This window comes from Tenrec ecaudatus, chromosome 12, assembly GCF_050624435.1.
Source record: "Tenrec ecaudatus isolate mTenEca1 chromosome 12, mTenEca1.hap1, whole genome shotgun sequence".
In the NCBI taxonomy this organism is placed as follows: Eukaryota; Metazoa; Chordata; class Mammalia; order Afrosoricida; family Tenrecidae; genus Tenrec; species Tenrec ecaudatus.
In genome coordinates, this window is record NC_134541.1 from 83,351,507 (window position 1) to 83,375,655 (window position 24,149).

The window sequence follows — 24,149 nt, forward strand, 5'->3', positions numbered from 1 at the left end:
TACTCCTTTCCTCTATTTCCTTACACTTTCCTCCTGTCCCACTACCATGTTCAGTCTTTATTCTGGTTTCAGTAATTCCTCTTAGTTACCTTGCTCTTGGTTACTCTCTACCAGTCCTCCCACCCCCTCCCTGCCACTGGTTTTGAACCACTCATTGTTCCCTTGTCCCTGGGTTGGCCAAAACCTCCTTCCTTCACCTACCAACCACACTCTCATGGCCCTCCGGGACAATTGGTCCCGTTATTTTCTTCTCACATTGTTGAGTATAGGATTCTTGGTTGGCAAGTGTTTTTGTTTCAGAATTTTATATATGCTACTCCATTATGTTTTTGCCTTCATAATTTCTTCTAAGTCTGAGCTTATATTTATTTGTTTGCCTTTATATATGACTTTTTTTTAACCTCTAGCTGCCCTCAGGATTCTCTCCTTTTCCTTGTAATTGGAAAGTTTAACTATGAAATATCATGATGTTTTTCTTTTGAGATATATCCTACTTGGAATTCTCTCCGCCTCTTCAGTGGTTATTTTCTCTTCCTTTGTGATATTGGGGAAATTTTCTTTTATGATTTCTGGCACTGTTTTCTCTGTAGATTTTTTTGGGTCCTTCTGGGATCCTGATGGGACATATTATTTCTTTGCCTAGTGTCCTACGTCATTCATCATGATTTCTTCTAATCTCTTCTCTTTTTTTGCTGATTGTTTCTTTTATAAAAATTTTATTTTTAGGGGCTTAAGTGGAGAGCAAATGCCTTGAGAATGATTGGGGCAGGGAATGTATGGATGTGCTTTATACAATTGATGTATGTATATGTATGGATGGTGATAAGAGTTGTATGAGTCCCTAATAAAATGTAAAAAAAGAGGAGAAAAAAATGATTAGGGCAAAGACTGTACAGATGTGCTTTATACAATTGATGTATGTATATGTATGAACTGTGATAAGAATTGTATGAGCCCCTAATAAATTGTTAAAATTAAAAAAAATTTTTTAATTTTTTTTGATTCCTTCTTTCATTGATTGCATTCAGAGAGGTTGTCTTTGAGCTAACTGGTTCAATTTTCCTCTTCTTCCTTCCTAGTCTCAGGCCTTTTACTATGCTGTCTAATTCTGTTATCACATTGTTTTTCTTTGGGAATTCCTTTACATCTAAGGATGTTCTTCCCTTGGTCTTTTGAGTGCCCCTCACATCTCTTACTAGGAGCTGAAAGTCATTCTTCTGAATTCTTTCTCTGGTAGTTCCATTGAAGTTCTTCATTGGGCTTTGGTGATTTACAGTTCATTGTGTTTGTTTTTCTGGATTTTTTTGGTTTACTGTGGTTGACTGCTGTTTCCTGAGCAACTTGATGCAGTTCTTAGTGGTGTGTGAGCTTCTGGTCCTGTAGCAGTATTTGGATCTGTTTGAGTGACATACAAGAGGTCTAATAGAAACTGGAAAATATACAGTGGTGGAATGTAGAAAAAAGGAGAAAATAATTGTAAGAGAGGGGACAAGAAGAGGGAGAATAAATAAAAGAATGATAGTTATAATAAGTGGCTGCTTGGCGAGCTTGACAAATTTGCAAACATAATGGGAAAATGTATTTAAAAATCATTTTACTGGGGGCTCTTACAGTTCTTATCACAATCCACCCATCTGTCCATTGTGTCAAGCACATTTATACGTATGTTGCCATCATTGTTTTCATTCAACTTGAGCCCTTGTTATCAGCTCCTCATTTTTTATTTCCCCCCGTTTCCCCCTCTTGTGAACCCTTGATAATTAATACATTATTATTTTTCATGTCTTACACTGACCTCTGTCTCCCTCCATCCACTTTTCTGTAGTTCATTCGCCCCCTGGGGTGCATTATATGTCAATCATTGTGATCAGTTCCCCTTCTCTCCATGACCCCTTTCCCCTACCCTTCTGGTATCACTACTCTCATTATTGGTCCTGCGGGGTTTATCTGTCCTGGAGTCCTTGTGTTGTGAGCTCTTATCTGTACCAGTGCACATGCTCTGGTCTAGCTGGATTAGTAAGGTAGAATTCGGGTCATGATAGTGTGGGGGAAGAAACATTAAAGAATCAGAGGACAGTTGTATGTTTCATTAGTGTGATACTGCACGTTGACTGGCTCATATGTCTCTTCCTTGTGACCCTTCTGTGAGGGGATGTCTAATTGTCTACAAATGGACTTTGGGTCTCCACTGTGCTCTCCTTCTCATTCACATCAATATGATTTTTATGTTCTGGGTCTTTGATGCCTGATACCTGATCCAATCAATATCTCACAATCACATAGGCTGATGTACTTCTTCCATGTGAGCTTTATTGCTTCTCAGCTGAATGGCTGCTTGTTTAACTTCCAGCCTTTAAGACCCCAGACCCTCTATCTTTTGATAGCTGGGCACCATCAGCTTTTTCACCACACTTGCACCCATTTTGTCTTCAGTGATTGTGTTGGGAAGGTGAGCATCACAGAATGTCAGGTTATTAGAACAAAGTGTTCTTGTGTTGAGGGAGTACTTGAGTAGAGGCCCAATGTCCATTTGCTACCTTAATACTTAACATACAAATATATGTGCTTAGATCTATTTCCCTATAATTATATAAAAATATATTTACATATGTACATGTCTGTATTTAGACCTTTATACATGTCCTTTGCCTCTTTTATTTCCTCTACTTCCCTTTAATTTCCTCTTGTCCCACTATTATGTTTGAACATGTATTTTAAGAAGGGTAATCAGAATTAGAAAGTTCCACTAACATACATTGTATGAGGAAAAAGAGAGAAAGTGGCAGAGATAATAGAAATTCAGGGAGGGGGGGCACAAAAGAGACAAAAGGCCAGTTGTGGCCTAGGTATACATGCTAATTTATGTTGCTGCGGCAATGTTCATGTGCACTATCTTTCCCACTGCAGTGCACTCAGTTGGGAAAGAAGGGGAAAACTTCCCTTGTTTGGGCTGGAATTTTAAGGAATGTCTCTCTTTTATTAGGGAAAATGGCATTCTTATGAGTAGGGCCAAACTGGAAGAAAGCACTGGAAAAGAAATTTGGAGAGAATATGAAAATACAAAAGTATTGTAATAGAATAAAAGTACAGGAACTGAAAAAATATTATAAAGCATAAAGTAAGCTACTTTTTGATAATGTTATTTTGTTAACACATGTGCTGTATAGGAGAGGTAGGATAAGTGGTGAACGGCACACCAGAGCCCACAAAAGGAAAGAAGGAGGAAGGAAAACAAACAAGCAAACAAATAAACATCAAGAAACATGAAAAGTTAAGTTTGGATACTAGTTTTGTCTGCAGCAATTTGCCCACCTACAACTATCTCTCTGAGGCCAGTGAGGTAAGAGGATTGGCTGGTTGGATTGTCTCTGGGACTGGGAAAAAATCAGCTGTGCTGAGTTAGTTGAGGAATGGGGTTCACAGAAGAGGCTGGTAGTTTCAAACTGTTGACCTTGAGGTTAACAGTTCAACTTGTAACCTCTATACCACCAAGGATCCTTTGCAGACATCATTCTGCCTTAATTACAGATTGGACAATGATTTCAAGTTCCTGAGGATGCCAGAATCTATTTACTTGGCATGTGGAACAGCAGAACACTGTTCTGTGTAACAATGTGGCTGCGTGGAACAGTGTGACTCATGCTCATCTTTTTATTTGTTGTTTTTCTCCATGCAAGTTCACAATTTTTTTTAAATGACTAAAAAATTGTCAGGAGGCTGCTTTGCACTAGTGAAATACAGATGGATTTGGGGACAGAAGGGCCCAAATTGCCAACCCTTTGTTTTTTCTTACAGTAAACCCTAAATCTACACTTGATTGCGTTTAAAAAGTGGTGAACAATCTTGGGAAATAAGCCATAGAATGCCTGAAGATTATACTGGATGAAGTGAATTATCCTTATTGAACCCAGATAGAAAGAAAAGCATTTGCCTATGAAGAATCCCACTAACAGGGCCAGAGAGCATTCTGAATTGTGTTGCTTTCTATATTACAACAAAGTTTTGTCTTCTGTTGTGTTAATTTGGCAGGCATGTATCTGTTTTTCATTCTGTTCACCACATGTTCTCTTCTTGATGTATGTTGAGATAGTTGATTTGTAGAGCATCAGAAAGAAACAAAATATATCTCCAAGAACAGCATAAGTTGGCTATTGCCGCACAAATAGAGTTGGAGCTGGACTTAACACAGGGCAAGAAGACAGAGTCTTACAAAAATGCCTCTTGTTTGAACCAAAGACTAGAGCCAAGGCATCAGTGTCCAAATGTCTTGTGCATGGATGAACATCAGATCCCAACCCTGCACGAAAACAGCTGGAAGAGGAAAAACTGTTTTCTTGGCAGTCATGTCTCAAAAAACTGAAGATACAACCTGTTTTTAGCAAGCATTGAGTGTCCCTAGCCCCTTGGAGCTTGGCAATTTCTAAGCAAATCCACCATCATATATCTATCCCTGGATTTTAAATTATACTCATGTTCCAGGAAACCCATATACATTAATTTAGTGCCAAGTTCTAGTATTTTACTGATTACATTAGATTTATCTCAATTACTGAAAGATATCATGACTGTAAATAAGACTTCGCATTTAAGTTAATTGGGCTTCCATAGGTTTCAGACCCAGTTGAAGATGTTAACAAAATAACGAGGACCCCAGAAATCTCCCACTTGCCCCTCTCAATCCCAACATAATTCAATAGCCACCATTTCCCTGATTTCAAACAGCATGGAACCATCTAAGGGGGGATCTTATATCAATTTATAAATGAATACATTATTAGGATACATTAAACTGACTGCTAGTGTCCCTGGCTCCACTATTCTTGACTCTTTCTGAATCTGTTTTCCATATCTTTAAAATGAGGGAGAAATAGTAGGATTACTGTGAAGTCTGAACATGGTAGAACTGTTCGTCCTAGTACCCAACAAGCAACTCATGAAAGTTCTTCCTTATTTTTACATCTGTTCTTTCTTTTACTCATTCACTTAAAAAATAATTTTATTGGGGGCTCGTACAACTTTTATCACAATCCATACAAACATTCGTTGTTTCAAGCACATAAGTACATTTGTTGCCATCATAATTCTCAAAACATTTCTTTCTACTTGAGCCCTTGGGATCATCTCTTCATTTGTCTTCCCACCTTCCATCCCTCACGAACACTGATGATTTATAAATAATTTTTTTAATCTCTTACACTGACCCATGTACCCCTTCACCTGCTTTTCTGTTGTCCATCCCCAAGGGAGGGGTTATATGTAGATCCTTGTGATATGTTCCCCTTTTCCCCCCACTTTCCCCTTACCCTCCTGGTATTGATACTCTCATTATTGATCCCGAGGGGTTTATCTGTCCTGGATTCCCTGTGTTTCCAGTTCTTATCTGTATCAATGTACATGCTGTGGTCTCACCATATTTGTAGAGTAGAATTGGGGATCATGATAGTGGGGGTGGGTGGATGAGGAAGCATTAAAGAACTAAAGGAAAGCTGTATGTTTCACCGGTGCTATACTGCACCCTGACTGGCTCGTCTCCTACCCACGATCCTTCTGTAAAGGGATGTCCAGTTGCCAACAGATGGGCATTGGGTCTCCATTGAGCACTCCTCCTAATTCACAATGATATGATATTTTTGGTTCTTTGATGCCTGATATCTGATCCCATCGACATCTGGTAATCACACAGGCTGGTGTGCTTCTTCCATGTGGACTTTGTTGCTTCTGAGCTAAATGGCTGCTTGTTCATTTTCAAACCTTTAAGACAGCAGATGCTATATATTTTGATAGCTGGACACCATCAGCTTTCTTTACCATATTTGCTTATGCACCCACTTTCTTTTCAGTAATCATGTTGGGAAGGTGAGCATCATGGAATGCCAGTTTAACAGAACAAAGTGTTCTTGCATTGAGGGAGTACTTGAGTAGAGGCCAAATGTCCATCTGCTTCCTTAATAATAAACCAATAAATATATGTGCATATATCTATTTCCCCATCATCATATATAAATATATTTACATATGTACATGCCTGTATTTAGACCACTATACAAGCCCTTTGCCTCCTAGTTCTTTCCCTTATTTCCTTTTACTTTCCTCTTGTCCCACTATCATGTTCAGCCTTCATTTGGGTTTCAGTAATTCCTCTCAGTTACATTGCCCTTGATCAAGCCCTACCAGGCCTCCAACACCCTTCCTCGCCATCTATTTTGGATCACTTGTTCCCTTGTCCCTGGCTTTGTTAACACCCATTTCCTTTCCCCCGCCTCCCCCTCTGCCATGTGTCCCTGAAACCATCAGTCTCGTTATTTTCTCCTCCAGATTGTTTATCTTGCCTATCTTATCTTGATAGACCTGTAGAGATAATAATATGCACAAAAAACAAGACAGAGTAAAACAAAGCAACAAAAGAAAACAAAACAACAACAAAAACCAACGACAACAATAACAACAACAAAGCCTGTAAGTAGTTGAAAGTTTGTTTGTTGACCCTTAGGAGTGTTTTCCGGTTGAGTCTGATGGGATGCCATGCACTGGCCCCAAAGTCTATTTTTGGAATTCCCTGGGAACCTCCTTGTTATGTTTCCCTTGCTGTTCTGTTGCATAACCTTAGCATTTTGCCTCAGTGTGGTGGAGTCGTATTGAGTGCAATTCCCGCACTGTGTCTCCAGTGTTGTTCCCCTTAGCATTATGGGTCAGAGAGGGATGTTCTTTCTTATAGTGGGGCTGGCCCTATGGTTCTCTCTGTGCTTTGGCTGCTCTGAGAAGGAATATCCTGAGGGCTTGGTGGGTCAGAATGTGTTCCACTCTCTCTTCCTCTCCTTTCATTTGCTTCTGTGTGCTCTGATCAGACATGTATGTCTCCCTGCGCTGTAGCTTCAGTGCTGTCCGCTGAAGTAAATGCTTCTGTGGAGGGAGCGGGGGAGAGGGGGATGGGGGTTGTCCATGTAGTTGGGATTGGGGCCGGCCCCTCAGACCTCTCTATTGGTTTTCTGCTTCATGCCGGTATGTTCCATTCATGTCTTGGAGCACCAGGTGGATGTGTGGTTCCTCTTTCCCTGTGGAGATATAAACAATCACTCACTTTTTGTCGTTGTTTCCATCAGTGACGTCTTCTCCTTATGATTTGTGCCCCATCAGCAAATGAATGTCCCCCAAATTTCACTCCATCCATGTCATTAAGGTCAACTTTGAGTCCATAGCTCTTTCGCAGTCATGTTTTGAGTGGCTTGAACTTGAGGGGTGCATCTTCAGGCATTATGTTTGAAAATACTCCGCTGATGTTCATAAGGTTTTTAGTGTCTAACTCTTCAGAAGTGGATAGGCTATTCCTTCTTTGTAGTCTGTTCTTAGTCTGGAAGTGTCCATGAAACCTGTTCACCTTCCATGAACCTGCTGATATTTACAATACTAATGACATAGTTTCCATGCATGCCACCATGGTGTGACAAACTGACAGACCGGAGTGGTGCAAAATAGAGAAAATACAAATATAAACTAAAAGAAATGGGAAATGAGAGGTTGAAAGTAATAGCAATGATCTCTGTTATAATAATATATGTAAATGAGAAACATTTTATTGGGATTATATTGAAAATCTTGTTGAATTCAAAGTAAAAGAAAGTAATAAAAGTTACATAAAATTACATATGAATAATAACATGAATAATACATAAATTTCATAAAATTATAGTATAATACTGAAATGCATAATACATTTAGCTATGAAACAAATAATGCACTTTAATATATACCATTATAGATCAAGCAAAATATTACAAATATAAGAATTCTCAGAAAAATAAGCAGCTAGAAAATTCTTTTTATATAGTTGATCAGGGCCACTGGAGTCCTTGAGTGGTAAAAATGGCTAGCTTGCCTGGCTGAAAAATTTAATCCACTAAGAAACACCTCACACAAAAAACTGGTAATCTCCTTTTGAAAATCAGCTGTTGAAAACCCTATGGAACTCGGTTCTACTCTGATACACAAAGTCACCATGAGTCAGAGTCAATTGGTTGGCAATAGGTTTTATGAGACACTTATAAATATAATTGGGAATCCCTATTTGTACAGAGGAGCCATGGTGGCACAGTGCTTACATGTTGGGGTTACTAACTGCAAGGTAAGCAGTTGGAATCACTAGCTACCCCCTGGGAAAAAGATTAGACTTGGTACTCTCAAAAAGACTTACAATCTTAGAAACCCACAGGGGTAGTTCTACCCTGTGTATAGGGTCAGTATAAAATGGAATGACTCAGTGGCAGAGAGAGTTGGTTGAAACAAATGATCAAATGCTTACTATGGTAGCTATATAAACTGCTGTCAATTTGAGAGGATTAAGAGTGAAGGGTTGGAATTTAGCTTGTCAACCAGGTCGCAGCTTAATGAGGCACTAAGGAAATACATAGCTAGCTGGAGGAGGGACACATTCTCATTCCCTGGGAGACATTGCAGCCGACAAGACACATGGAGCTAGGCTAGTGCCCTGAGCTGGAGAAGCCACATGGAGACCCCTGCCAGCTCTGAGATGCTTACAACACCACTGGACTCTCAAGACTTCCCACCCATTGGCTTGTGATTTTCCTGCATTCAGCGTCATTACATGTGTTTCATAAGTCTGAAGAGAACTTCATAGATTGGTATTGGACATATGGGCTAAAATCAGACGTATGGACTTGATCTGGGCTGGGCTGGGATATTTTCTCAATACGCAATTGGTCTTGTATATAAAGCCCTTTCTTATAAACATATATGAGTATCTATGAATTTGTTTCTCTATTCCACCTAGTCTGACATACTAACTGAAAGGTTTACAGTTCAATCTGACCTAAGATAGGCCTGGCCATCTGCTTCTAAAAGGTCACAGCCTTGAAGATCATATGGAGTATTTTACTGTGCACCTGTGGGGTTGTCATTCATCCGAATCCACTCAGCAGAGGCTAACAACAAAAACAACACCATATATAGCATTCAGTTGAAGCTTCTTTGTGAGAAAAACATGAGTGACTAGATGTATTGAGTGTAACTGGAATGTAGTCCTGCGATAGTCCAGGTAGCTTTAATAACACTAGACAGGTAGCCCTGCTTTTAATAATAAACATCACATTTTTAGGACAGAATGTAAATCTACCATCTCAAAGGTTTCTACAGCAGATTGTTTTCTCAGATTGCTAACTAACATCTATCCACAGACTTCCTTCCACCTAGTCATTATAGAAGGGTCTGCTTAGTCCTTCTCAGAATCTAGTTACTTCCCCTTTCCCCCGCCCTTTATGAGTTTATGTCAAATAGATTCTTTAACACTTTAGTTATTTAAACCTGGAGTAAATTACCCTAGTTAATTAGAAGAGCTATTTTCCCACAAGAAGTCTGGTGTGGAATGGGATTCAAGAGCAATAAACATCATGATGGCAATTGTTGAGAGGAAAATAAGGGAATTTCAAGTAATGTGTCCAACTCTGAAGCCCCATCCCACTGCCCCATTCCCATTGCATATTCTGTGTGTGTGTGTGTGTGTGTGTGTGTGTGAGAGAGAGAGAGAGAGAGAGAGAAAGAGAGAGAGAGAGAGAGAGAGAGAGAGAGAGAGAGAGAGAGAGAGAGAGAGAAATTTAAGCAAAGAACTCTATTTTGAAACAGTTCTTGGTAGTTGGACTGTGGTCCTTTGACCACAACACTCTTTTGGGACTGAACCACATGGATCTCAGCTCTTTATAATGGTTACATAATAATAAGCCCATGAGATTTTAATTCAGTTTCAAAACAAGTTTCTTCCCATAACCCTTTGGACAATAGGCCAAGTTAAGTCCAGAGTGACTTAAGACCCAATTCTCCCTTGGACCTGCCCCCTCTCACAGCTGGCAATGTGAAGTGGATGTTTCCCAATTATTTAAGTCTACCCACAGTTGCATAGAAAAACCAACCACAGGGATATGCGCTAGAGTATTGCTCTTGGCAAATAGAAGGCAAACTCAAACAAACTGAAATGTTTCTTTTGAAACAAATGAACCAACTGGATTAGTGAAAAATACATATACAATGACATTTAAGACTAAGCTTTTAGGATAGCACTCATTTTAAGGAATATATTGCTGTGAGTTGCTCTTAAAAATCACTAGTAGGTAGGATGTGAACCAAAGAATGAGTAAACAGCTCCAAACATAAATTAAATGCTTCATATCAGACACAAAGATCTATTTATACTTGCCATTGTGGTTAGGTACTGGCAAGTCAACTCTGACTGACAATTCCATGCAAAATGGAATAAAACACAGTCCTGTCCTGCACTATTTTTACAAATGCTAAGTTTGAGTCCATTGTTTCTACCATTGTGCTTATCCATCTAATTGAGGGTATTTCTCATTAAAAAGATGAACCCCTCAGGACCAGTGGTGAGAGTGGCAATACCGGGAGAGTGGAGGGACAGTGAGGGAGAGAGGGGGAGCCAATTACAAGGTCTAAATATAACCTCCTCCCTGAAAGATTGACAGTGGAGAAGTGGGTGAGGGGAGACATCGGATGGTGTAAGATATGACAATATAATAATAATTTATAAATTATCAAGGGGGAGTGGGGACCAGGGAAGGAGGGGAAAAATGAGGAGCTGATGCCAAGGGCTCAAATAGAAAGCAGGTATTTTGAGAATGATGATGGCAACATATGTACAAATGTGCTTGACACAGTGGATGTATGTATGGATTGTGATAAGAGTTATATGAGCCCCTAACAAAATGATAAATAAATAAATAAAATGGGAAAATATTTTTATTGACATAGACTTCACATAGCATACACTTTAATCATTCAGTCATATTAAGAAGATCTGTGCAATCCAGGGCTCAAGGAGAAAGCAAATGCTTTGAGAATGATGATGGCAACAAATGTACAAATGTGCTTGACACAAAGGAAGGATGGGATTGTGATAAGAGTTGTATGAACCCCAATAAAATGTTAAAAAAATATATCATCACCGTAATTAATTTCAGAAAATTTTCTTCTCGTGTCATTGTTGTGTTTCCCTATTTTCCCCCATCCTTTCTAGCCACACCCCTATCCAGTTTCTGTCTCTCTAGACCTCCCTATCTTGGATTTCATATACAGAAAAATGATACAAAACCATAAAATTATAGAAAATTACACAAAGCAAAAAGCAAAGCCAAAAAACAAACAAATGCAGCAAGCATGACTAGACAACACATATGAAAACCTCAAAGAGAAAGCAGAAAATATTAAAAACTGAAATAACTTTAAAGTGGGTCAAAAGGTAGAACAAGGGATAAGGTATTACGTTTTAACTTAATTACATGTGCCATAATTAATGATCCTCCTGTTTTTCCTACCAACAGACATGTATTGTGTTCCCCCAGACATGTTTGCTCTCTTTGCCCACTCCTGACTTTTTCTCTCATAAGTATCCCTTGTCACTCTGATAGAGCTATCTACTTGTCCAGGGGGACCTCCTTATAGCTTTGCATGGCAGTCACTCAGTAGAAAACATCCTCTTCCCTTCCCTGGAATATTTGATCCCAGCTGATGTGAGCCACCATCCTGTAACGTGACCTTCAATATACTTACATTTAGAGGATGGTGTATGGTTCATTGGCACCAGTCAGACCTCTACCAGAGTGACCAGGTCCTCTGGTGAGTAGACTGGATACCCAACAGGACCGAGCTTGTGCTTATATTTTTGCTTGTTCCTACAGCAATAGACTCATACAATATTTGTCCTTGTGTGATTAACTAACTTTACTCAGCATAATGCCTTCCAGATCCCTGTATGTCTTGAGGTGTTTCGTAATTTCATCTGTTTTATAGGGATGCAAAATATTTCCTGGTGTGTATCTGAGGGGTTATCTATTAAGCTTTTTGTTTAGAGGTTCTGAAAAGATAGTGAACAATATGATACAAAAAAGGCCTAATTTGTGGTAGATGGGGACTGGTTTTGCCACCAAGACAATGCACCTGCTCACGCAGCCATCTCAGGGTACCAGTCAGGGAAAAAACAGCATGATTCTCTTGCTCCACACACCTTACTCACCTGATGTTACTTTGTGGGACTTCCTTTTGTTTCTGTGAATGAAGAGGGACACGAAAGGCCAGTGATTTGACGATGTAGAAAAGGTGAACAAAAAAAATGAGGTGAACAAAAAAAGGTGAACAAAAAATGATGAGTTTGAAAACTGTTTCCAAGAATGGAGTCACAGATTTAACAAATGTATTAAGTGTAATAGAAAATAGTTTGAAGGTGACAAGATTGTTTTGTAAAAAAGTTTAATGCATAGCTTTGAAAAATTTTTTTCAGTTGTTTGGGGGGAACCCCCTAGTTTACCAGATTTTAAAAATTAACTCTCTATTGATGGGAATTTAGGCTGTTTACAGTTTCTCACTGTTGTGAAATGTGCAGCAATGGACATGGGAATATGTCTGTTCATGTTTGGTTTCATATTTCTTTGGGGATTTGCCCAGTAGAGGCATTGCATGGTCATATGATAGTTCCAGTGCCAGTTGTTTTAGGTAGTGCTCTATCTCTTTTTACATGGTTGTACAAGCCAAACAGTGGTATATAAGAGTTCCCATCTCTCCAGCATTTGTTGTGTTCTGTGTTGTTTAATTTGCCTAAAATTGTGATATGAGGTGATATCGCATCATTATTTTGATTTGCATTTCCCAGATGGCTAACGATAGTGAGCATTGCCTCCTGCGTTTGTAAGCCATTCCAATGTTGTCCTTTGGAATTGTATATTCATGTCCTTTACCTACCTTTTAACTGGATTTTTGTTTCTTATTAATGTGTTGCAGAATTCTACAGATTTTAGTAATTTGTCACTTGTGTCATTGCTAAAGTTTCTTCCTAAACTGGGCTCTCGTTTTACTCTTTTGATGAAATTGTTTAGTATGCATAAGCATTTTATTTTCAATAGGTCTCAGTCATCTGTTTTGTCTTTCATTGTGTATGTCTCCATTATTGTGTTTGGTAGTCCCTATATGCACTGCAATAGTGGACTTCAGTTTGTACCAATTTCTCATAGATGAGCTTGATAGCTGTGGGGTTTGCATTTAGGTCACTAAGCCACCTTGAGTTCCTTTTTGTGCTTGGGGCAAGATACGTGTCCTGTTTCATTCTTCTGTAGGCTGAGATACAATTTTTCCAATGCCATTTGTTGAAGAGGGTTTATCTTCCCCATTTAAGAGTTTTTGGTCCTTTTTGAAAGTCAGATGCCTGTATGTAGATGTTTTTATTTCTGGGCTTTTTATCTTGTTATACTGGTGTATATATCTGCCATTGTGCCAGTATCAGGCGGTTTTGACTACTGTGGCTGTATCACCCTATTTCCTTTTTTTTTTTTTTGTAGTTCCCTGAAGAGATTGAGGTTTTGCTTATCTTCTCCCTTAAAATTTCATTTTTCCTCCTTTTTATTTTTCAGAAATTTTTAATTGTGCATTTGACCAAGTGAAAGTTGACATAGCAAGTTATTTTTCCCTTCAACATACGTATTTGGCTTCTTGTCATTGATTGCAACCACCTGTAGTGTGACATCACATATCTTCTTCCTCCTTGTGTTTCTTATTTCCATTTCTCTTCCTTTTTTACATTTTTTGAACTGTTTCCTTAGTCAAATAATGTCATTTGGATTTCAATTGGTTGATTATTTTAAGGAGTTCACCCTCCCCAATGTTACAGTTCCCATCATAGACCTATCTATTATTTGGTTAAAACTTGTCCTAGTTCATGTTTTCTGTTTTGCTTCTGTAATTTCTAATATCCTTTACTGATATCCAATGACTACACTGATCCTTTCGACAAAAATCATAATTAAAGGGTTTATCAAGTTGTAATTCCAATGTGAAACACTGAAGGTTGAGTTGTTTATCAGGACATGTTACAAAGTTCTTTCAGGTCTTCTAATAAATTCCCAAAGGGCATATCATTTAAAAAATATCCCTTTAAAACAGTTTTTTGGTATTTAATCCATATATCACACATTTCAATAGTTAAATCGTAACAAGAATTGTACAAGCATTACCACAATCAATTTTAGGACACTCCCCCACCCCCTTGCTAAATTACTTTTAAAATGAGTTGTGTAATCATCATCAGTTCTAGAGAGTGCTCCCTCCTCCTCCCACATACATTGTTTGCTCCCTTACCCTTCTTACCTCCCATACCCACACCTCCACTTCCCCTCTACGCCCTTACACCAGTTCTTATCTCTATGCTTCTACTCCTTCTGTGTTTTGCAAACTGGAAAACACAACCGAAACAGCAAAAATCAGAAAAAAATTAAGTGATATGGATAAAATAATAATACAGAGATAAAAATGCAAATAGTGGGTAAGAAACAAACGATCATCATGAATATTTAAAAGTTCAGGGAAGAAATTTTTGTCATGGAAGAAGCAAGAAATACACCTAGAAGAACCTCGCCGAGATCAACCAGTGGCTTTATTAGGCTAGATACTCTACAGATGGATTTTTGGACTCCCACTGTCCTCCAATGCTGCTTACTCATTGAGTGCTCAAAATTTAGAATCTGATACTTTTCTCTTTGTGATATTTGAATTTTGTCACTGTTGTCTTTGGATCACACAAGCTGGTATGCTTCTTCTACGTGTAATTAGTTGACCCCTCACTTATATGTCTGCGTGTTTGATTGCAAGTCTTTAAGACCCCAGACACTATTCCTTTTGAAAGTCGAGCGCCATCTTCTGTACTCAGCACAGTTTGCTGTAGCACCCTTCTCGTCAGTAATCATGTCATGAAGGTGAGTATCAAGAAGGACCATGTTATCAGACTAACAGTTCTCGCATAGGGGCTGGAATTCAGTAGGGGCCTATAATCCATCTGCTTGTCCCTGCTATATTCATGACTTCAGTTTATTTCGGTGGTTGTGTTATGACAAATTTAAAACCCCATAGGACCAACAACCCCAACAACAGCAACAAACAAGCTAGCAGAAAACAAGAGACAAGCAAACAAACAAAAACAAGCAAACATAAGGCAGGAAAACAAAAACCCTATCAAAACAGAAAAGTAAATAATTGTCCATCATCTCCCTGATGTATCAGGTGATTGCACTTGTAACAGCAAGCTTTCCAATGACACATTGCTCTGGACACAGGAGGTATGAGGATTCTGCAAGTACAGTTCCACTGTGAGTGGCACCCCATGAGTTGCTGCTCCACAGAGTTCGATCTCCCATCTGATTGAACTTTAACCCTAAGCATGGGGATGGGGGGCCAGGGGGAAACATCCTGAATCAGTTTTTCTAAGTTCAACCCCCTACCCACAAATCAAAACCAGTGATGTTGCTGTGAGGGGGCTTTGAGGTAATAGATATATGGTAATTCTGGGGCCCAAAGGGTGTACTTTTGCTATAAACCTCAACCTGAAGGCATTTAGATTAAGCTCCTTGGATATGCAAGTCCAATTTACTAAATTAAGTGCCCAGAGGCACACCACTCCCCAAGCCAAGCCTCCAGCACAAAAGCACTCAGTGTTAATTACTCTCTGGCTTGGGAAGTCCATAATTCTTTCCATGTTCAGGCTCCTGGTTCTGCTGTTGCACCTCTGATAGTATATCTGTCTTCTGGTTCACTGAGCAGGAACATAAGGTCCAGAGGATGCACTCCACTCCTGGCTCTTGCTGATAATGAGGTCCCTCCTCCTGCTTCTCAGAGGGCTCATTTTATACACATCTGGATGGCACTCCAGGGAATCCTGTTCACAGTTACTCACAGGGGAATCCGATTAGCATCTACTCCCACCTTTTTACCAGGATCATGCAGGGAAAGGTCACTTGCTGGGAATTAGAGATTTTAGCTAGAAGATCCACATTAAATAATTCACTGCCCCTCCAGGCGTGAGTATATTTCCAAATATGAAGAGTCACTAAGTTTCAAAATTCTACCAGTCTCTATCTGATGTTTTATGATTTTGAGTTTTGTTCTACATTTTTTTACACCCAGTGGTAGCCAGGTATCATCGAATTCCTCTAGTCTCAGGTTGTGTAGGCTGATGCTTATATGGCCCATTAGTCTAATTGGCTAATTGTTTCCCTGAACCTTTTACTTTTTTTGATCTTCTTTGTTCCAAATGTGGGGAGACCAATATCTGCATCTTACATGACAGCTCATGAGCATTTAATATCCCAGTTACTACTCACCAAAGTAGAATGTAGAACATTGTCTTTGTCAACTGTGTTATGCCAATTGACTTTGGTGTCTCCTGTGGCTGTGGTCTTGAGCCCCACAGGACCTATGATTTATTTTCCAAAGTTGTTTGATTATGGATAAGTCATTTTCATAACATTGCACCAGGATGTTCTACTATATTCATGGACATATTTGAAGTATAGGCAAATACATATGTAGAAATAGCCTTTGTGAAACTTACATATATATTAATTAATATATCCCATTCTCCTTCCCAAATCTATATAGCTGTTTTGTTTCTTTAAAAAATTTATTTTATTTTATCGGGGGCTCTTACAGCTCTTATTACAATCCATACATATAACCATTTTTTTCTTTTTTTTAAACAATTTATTGGGGCTCATACAACTCTTATCACAATCCATACATATACATACATCAATTGTATAAAGCACTCCGTACATTCCCTGCCCCAATCATTCTCAAAGCATTTGCTCTCCACTTAAGCCCCTTGCATCAGGTCCTCTTTTTAATTTTTTCCCCACTCTCTCCCCTTTACCCCCTTCCTCATGTGCCCTTGGTAATTTATACATCGTTATTTTGTCATATCTTGCCCTATCCGGAGTCTCCCTTCCCCCCCTTCTCTGCTGTCCCTCTCCCAGGGAAGAGGTCACATGTGGATCCTTGTAATCAGTTTCCCCTTTCCAACCTTTCCAACACACTCACCCTCCACTCTCCCAGCATCGTCCCTCACACCCTTGGTCCTGAAGGTATCATCCACCCTGGATTCCCTATACCTCCAGCCCTCATATGTACCAGTGTACAGCCTCTGCCCTATCCAGCCCTGCAAGGTTGAATTTGGATCATGGTAGTTGGGGGGAGGAAGCATCCAGGATCTGGGGGAAAGCTGTGTTCTTCATCGGTACTACCTCGCACCCTAATTAACCCATCTCCTCTCCTAAACCCCTCTATGAGGGGATCTCATTGGCTGACACTTGGGCCTTGGGTCTCCACTCTGCACTTCCCCCTTCATTTAATATGGTATATATATATATATATACACATATACACATACATACACACACTTATATAAATATATATATATATATTTTTTTTTTTTGCATGATGCCTTATAACTGGTCCCTTGGCACCTCGTGATCGCACTGGCCGCTGTGCTTCTTCCATGTGGGCTTTTTTGCTTCTGAGCTAGATGGCCGCTTGTTCACCTTCAAGCCTTTAAGACCCCAGACACTATCTCTTTTGATAGCCGGGCACCATCAACTTTCTTCACCACATTTGCTTATGCACCCATTTGTCTTCAGCAATCCTATCATGGAGGTGTGCATTCAATGATATGATTTTTGTTCTTTGATGCCTGGTAACTGATCCCTTCGGGACCACTCAATCACAGAGGCTGGTGTGTTCTTCCATGTGGACTTTGTTGCTTCTGAGCTAGATGGCCGCTTGTTTATCTTCAAGCCTTAAAGACCCCAGTCACTATCTCTTTTGATAGCTGGGCACCATCCGCTTTCTTCACCACATTTACTTGTTCACCCACTTTGGCTCCAGCCATTGTGTCAGGAGAGTGAGCATCATAGAGTTCCAATTTAATAAAAGAAAGTATTCATGCATCGAGGGAGTGCTTGAGTAGAGGCCCAAGGTCCTTCCGCCACCTTAATACTTAACCTATAAATATAGACACTTAGATCTATTTCCCCAACCTCCTATATATATTTGCATGTACATGTCTTTGTCTAGGCCTCCATAAATGCCCTTTGACTCCTAGCTCTTTCCTCCATCTCCCTTGACTTTCCTCCTGCCCTACTACCATGCTTCGTCGCCACCTGGGCTAGAGTATACCTCTTCTCTAAGCAACCTTACCCTTGATCATTTCCCACCATGCCTGCCACTCCCCCTCTCTACCATTTGGGGTCCCATGTTTTTCCCTTGTCCCTGTGTTTGTTAACACCACTTCCTTACCCCCCACCCCCCCACCCCAAGTCCCCCCGGAACTGTTGGTCCCGTTGTTTTTCCTCCAGATAGTTCATGCAGCCTGTCCTATTCAGACAGACCTGTGGAGACACTAACATGCACAAAAACAAGACAGAGGAAAACAAAGCAACAGTACACAACCTGACAACAAAACAACAAAAACAAGCCACTGACAAAGAACAGAACAAAACAGTTCACAAGAGAAAATCTTGTAGTTAGTTCAGGGATCGTTTGCTGGCCCTTAGGAGCATTTTCCAGTCCAGTCTGTTGGGGCACCACGCCCTGGCCCCAAAGTCCACTTTCAGCATTCCCTGGGGACCTTGCCACTCCATTCCCTTGATGTTCCACTGCACTCCCCCAGTGATTTGCCTCGGTGTGGTGGGATCAGGTCAGGTGCAAATCCCACACTGTGTCTCCGGTGCAGTCCCCTGTATCGCCCTTAGTCACTGATTGGCATCATTTCTCATAGTGGGGCCAGCCATGCTGTTCTCTCTGTGGACTGGCTGCTCTACTCAGGAACATCATCATCACGGCCTGGTGGGCCAGGCTGTGCTCCACTCTCTCCTCCTGCCCCTTCATCTGCTCCCGTGTGCTCTGATCAGATATGTTCATCTCCCGGAGCTGCAGAGTCAATGTCATCCTTTGGAACAAATTCTTTTCGGGGGAGGGGCAGGAATCCACTTAATTTATGGTGCTGGGGCCAGCCTCCCAGACCTCTCCACTGGTTCCCTACTCCACGCCGGGATATTGCATTCACACCTTGCGGCACTGGGTTGAAGTCTGGTCCCACTTTCCCTGTGGAGGGGAAAGGAAAGCAAAAGGATGAATACAAGGAAGAAAAGGGTAGTGGGGGCATGGGGCATTAATCCATATAACCATTTTTTCAAGCACATCTGTACATATGTTGTTATCATCCTTTTCAAAATATTTTTTCTACTTGAGCCCTTAGCATCAGCTTCTCACGTCCTCCTCCCTCCCCACCCTCCCTTCCCCATGCCCCCTTGATTATATATATATATATATTCCTACACTGACTGCCATCTCAATTCACCCGCTTTTCTGCTGTTTGGCTCCCTGGAATGGGGGCCATATGTCGATCATTGTAGACAGTTCCCCTCAACTCTACTCCCCTACCTTACCCTCCTAATATTGCTGCTCTCCTTATTGGCCCTAGTGGGTTCATCTGTTCTGTATTCCCTGTATTGTGAGCTTCCATATGTACTAGTATACATGTTCCCGTCTAGCCATATTTGTAAGATAGAATTGGGGTCATGGTAGTGGGGGAGGAAGGGGAAGGAAGCATTAAGGACTAGAGGAAGGTTGTGTATTTCATTGGTGCTATACTGCACCCTGACTGGCTCTTCTCTTTCTTGTGGCCATTCTGACAAGGGGTGTCTCATTGACTACTTATGGGCTTTGGGTCTCTATTCTGCCCCCTGCCTCATTCCTATTGATATGCTTTTTGTTTGTATATTTGTTTGCTTTATTTTGGGTCTTTGATGCCTAATACCTGACCCCACGGACAACTCACGATCACACAGGCTGGCATGCATCTTCCATGTGGGCTTTGTTGCTTCTCAGCTAGATAGCCGCTTGTTTATTGGCTAGTTGGCCTTTAAGACGCCAGATGATACATCTTTTGGTAGCTGGTTACCGTCAGCTTTCTTCACCACATTTGCTTATGCACGCATTTTGTCTTCATTGATCATGTTGGGAAGGTAAGCATCACAGAATGCCAGGTTATTAGAACAAAGTGTTCTTGTGTTCAGGGAGTACTTGAGTAGAGGCCCAATGTTCATCTGCTACCATAATACTTTATAAGTAAATATATGTACTCTATTCCTCTGTCGTATTTAAATGTATTTACATATATACATGCCTGTATTTAGACCTCTATAAATGTCCTATGACTCCCAGTTTTCCCCTCTATTTTACTTTGTTCATGTCCCACTATCATGTTTGGCCTTTATTCATGTTTTGGTAATTCCTCTCCGCTACATCACCCTTGATCTAACACCCCAGCCCACCCCAAGCATTCTGTGCCCTCCTCACCATAAACTGTAGAGCACTTATTCTTCCCTTGTCCCTGGGTCTGTTGGCACCCCCTCCTTTTCCCCCATCTCTCCCTCTCCCGTGTCCTCCTGGAATGGTCGGTCTCATTGTTCTCTCCTCTGTATTGTTCATTCCGCCTGTCTTGTCCAGATAGACATGCAAACAAAGCAGAGCAAAACATAAAAAAAAAATAAAACAACAACAAAAAAATAAAATCAGCCACAGCTAATACAACAAAACAAGAAAAGAAAGAAAGTAAATAAAGAAAAATGCACAGAGAGGATCACAAGGCCAGCCCCATCATGAGACAAGACGACGTGTCCCTCACTGACACTTAGTGCTAAAGGGGACAGCACAGAGGACATAGTGTGGGAGATGTACCTGAACTGACCCCACCACACCAGGGTGAACATTAAGGGTGTGCAGCAGGGAAGCACGGGGAACAAAGCAATGAAGTCCCCGAGGAATGCCAATGGTGGACTTGGGGGCCAGGGCGTGGCACCCCAGAGGAATGGACTGGAAAGCACTCAGAAAGGTCAATGGACAGACCTGGAACTGTTTGAGGGCTTTTCGGTTTTTGCTGTTGGCTTTTCTTTTTCTCTTTATTTTTTTGTTTTGTTGTATTAGCTGCGTTGATTTACTTTTTTGTCTTCTTCTTTTGGTTATGTTTTACTCATAGATTCTTTTTATGGCTAGATTTACCTCTGTTGTCTTTATAATACTATTTACCTCTATTGTCCAACTCTTGTACCTTTTCCAGTGTCATCCTTTGGCTTTATATTTTCTTTTTTTTAATGAAGCAAACCAGTTCTTATTTATTGAAATCATTTTATTGGGGCTCATACAACTGTTATCACAATACATACATACATCAATTGTGTAAAGCACCCTTATACATTCGTTGCCCTCATCATTCTCAAAATTCGCCTTCCACTTGGGTTCCAGTTCACATTTTAAATTGAACTCTATTGACAGTTTCCTTGTACACATTTGGAAGACGTGGATATTAACAAATGTGTAATTTTATATAAAACTATAAAATGAATAAAACTTTTACATGGACAAATTTCCATTTTGTTTTAAAGCCATTGCTATCTTGGTTAATCTGTACTGTGTGTTCACAGCCTGTGCTTTTAAACCATTGGTTTTTCACCCCTGTTGGGCTTAATCCAGTCCTTTTCGGGTAGGTTTTTCATTAGGCAGGCATTTTTGTTTGTTTAGCTTTGATTTTTTTAAAAAAACCATTTTATTAGGGACTCATACAACTCTTATCACAATCCATACAGACATCAATTGTATAAAGCACATCTGTACATTCTTTGCCCTCATCATTTTCAAAGCATTTGCTCTCCACTTAAGCCCTTTGCATCAAGTCCTCTTTTCCCCCTCTCTCCCCACTTACCCCTCCCTCATGAGCCCTTGATAATTTATAAATTATTATTTTGTCATATCTTGCCCTCTCTGGCATCTCTCTTCACCCCCTTTTCTGTTGTCTGTCCCCCAGGGAGGAGGTCACATGTAGATCCTTGTAATCAGTTCCCTCTTTCCAACCTACTCACCCTCTACCCTCTCAGCATCGCTCCTCACACCCCTGGTCCTGAAGGGATCATCCGCCCTGGATGCCCTGTGCCTCCAGCTCCTATCTGCACCAGTGTACATCCTCTGCTCTATCCACACTTGCAAGGTAGAATTCGGATCATGGTAGTTGGTGGGAGGAAACATTTAGGAACTGGAGTAAAGCTGTATTCATAGTTTCTTTTTTCTTCTGATTGTCCTTGAATTTTATGTTGCCTTCCCCTTCATTAATGTTAATATATGTCTACCTTGTAGTTAATAATTTAGCTTCTCCTTCTCTTCCACATCTTGTAGCCATCAAAGGATATGTGTGAAAACTTTCCCCCTTGACTTTTTATAATAGTGGTTCATACAATATGCATCCTTTTCCAATTTATTTATTTTACTCAGCATATTCTCCTCCAGATTCATTTGTGCTATTGGTTGTTTAATAGATTTGTCACTATTTTCAATATAGCAGAATATTCTATTTTGTGTATGTGCCATAGTTTATTTATTCATCCCACTGTTGATGAGCATTTATGCTGCTTCTTTCTTTTTGCTATTGTGAATAGCATTGCGATGAATGTGTGTGTGTACACTTGTGTCCTTGTTCTTATTTCTGTAGGATATAAATACATAAGAGTACATGTATCTGACATGGTAGAACTGATAGTATTTCTATTTCTAACTTTTCAAAGAAGTTCCATACAGGTTTCCACAGTAGTTGCTCCATTTTACAGTCCACAGCAATGTATGAGCATATCTCTCCACACGCTCACCAGCATTTGCTATTTTCTGTTTCTGTTTTTTTAACTTTGCTATTAATTCTGAGGTGAAATGATATCTCATTGTTTTGATGATATCTAATCTTGCTAATGGTTAATGATCTCAAACATTTTTTCATGTGTTCATAGGCTGCATGAATGTCATTTTTCATGAAATGTTTGTTCATATCTTCTCTCCATTATTCAAACTTATGTACTACCACAAAAGTTAATGATGAATAAATTGAAGAATTCTACAAACAACTTCAGTCAAAGATTGATCAAATATACCATCAAGATGCATAGATAATGATTAGAGGTTGGAATGCAAAAGTTGGAAACAAAGAGAAAGAAACAGTAGTTGGAAAAATGGAGTTGCAGTGTTGAAAAAAATTCTACAGCAAACTATTGAATGATGCAGGAATCATTGAAAGAATTTGCAAAAATATACACAGAGTCCCTGTACCAAAAAAGAGAGTCAACAATCTATCATTTCAGCAGGTAGCATATGAGCAAGGACCAAAGGCGCTGAAGAAAGAAGTTTGAGTTGCACTGAAAGCATTAGACCAAACAAAGCTCTAGGAATCGAGGATATAACAATTGAAAATGTTCTACTAGCTCATGAAGCACTGGAAGTACTCACTTGCCTATGCCAGGAAATTTGGAAGGCAGCATCTAGGCCAACTGACTGGAAGAGATCCACATTTATACCCATTTATAGGTGACCTAACAGTATGCTCACATTATAGAACAGTGGTTCTCAACCTTCCTAATGCTGCAACCCTTTCATACAGTTCCTCATGTTGTGGTGACCCCAACCATAAAATTATTTTCATTGCTACTTCATAAGTGTAATTTTGCTACTGTTATGAATCAGGTGACCCTGTGAAAGGGTCGTTCAACCCCCAAAGGGGTAGTGACCCACAGGTTGAGCACTGCTGTTATAGAATAATATTACTGATATCACTAGCAAGTAAAATTCTTCTGATGATCATGCAACAATGTTTGCAGCAATACACTGACAGCTGTCAGTTCAGAACAGGACGTGGAAGAAGGGATATCTTTCCAGATGTCAGATGGATCTTGATTCAAAGCAGAGAATACCAGAAAGGTGTTTACCTATGTTTCATTAGTCAACACAACATTATTTTGCTGTGTATCCAGAACAAACTATGGATAACATTGGGAAGAATGGGAATTCCAGAACACTTCGTTGTGTTTATGTGGAACTTGAACATTAATCAAGAGGCAGTTGTGTGAACACAACAAGGGAAATGCTGGATTGTTTAAAATCAGGAAAACAATTCTTATCAGGAAAGGTGTGCATCAGAGTTATATCCTTTCACCACACTTAGTCTGTATGCGGAGCAAATCATCAGGGAAGCTGGCTTCTATGAAGAAGAATGTGCCATCAGGATTGGAGGAAGACATTAACAACCTGTTATACACAGATGGCACAACCTTGCTTCCTGAAAGTGAGAAGGACTTGAAGCATTTGCTGATGAAGATCAAGGATTGTAGCCTTCGGGATGGATTACAACTCAGTGTAAAGAAGACCAAAAATCCTTACAACTGCACTAATTGATAACATTATTATTAATGGAGGAAAGATTGAGGTTGTCAATTATTTTGGCTCCA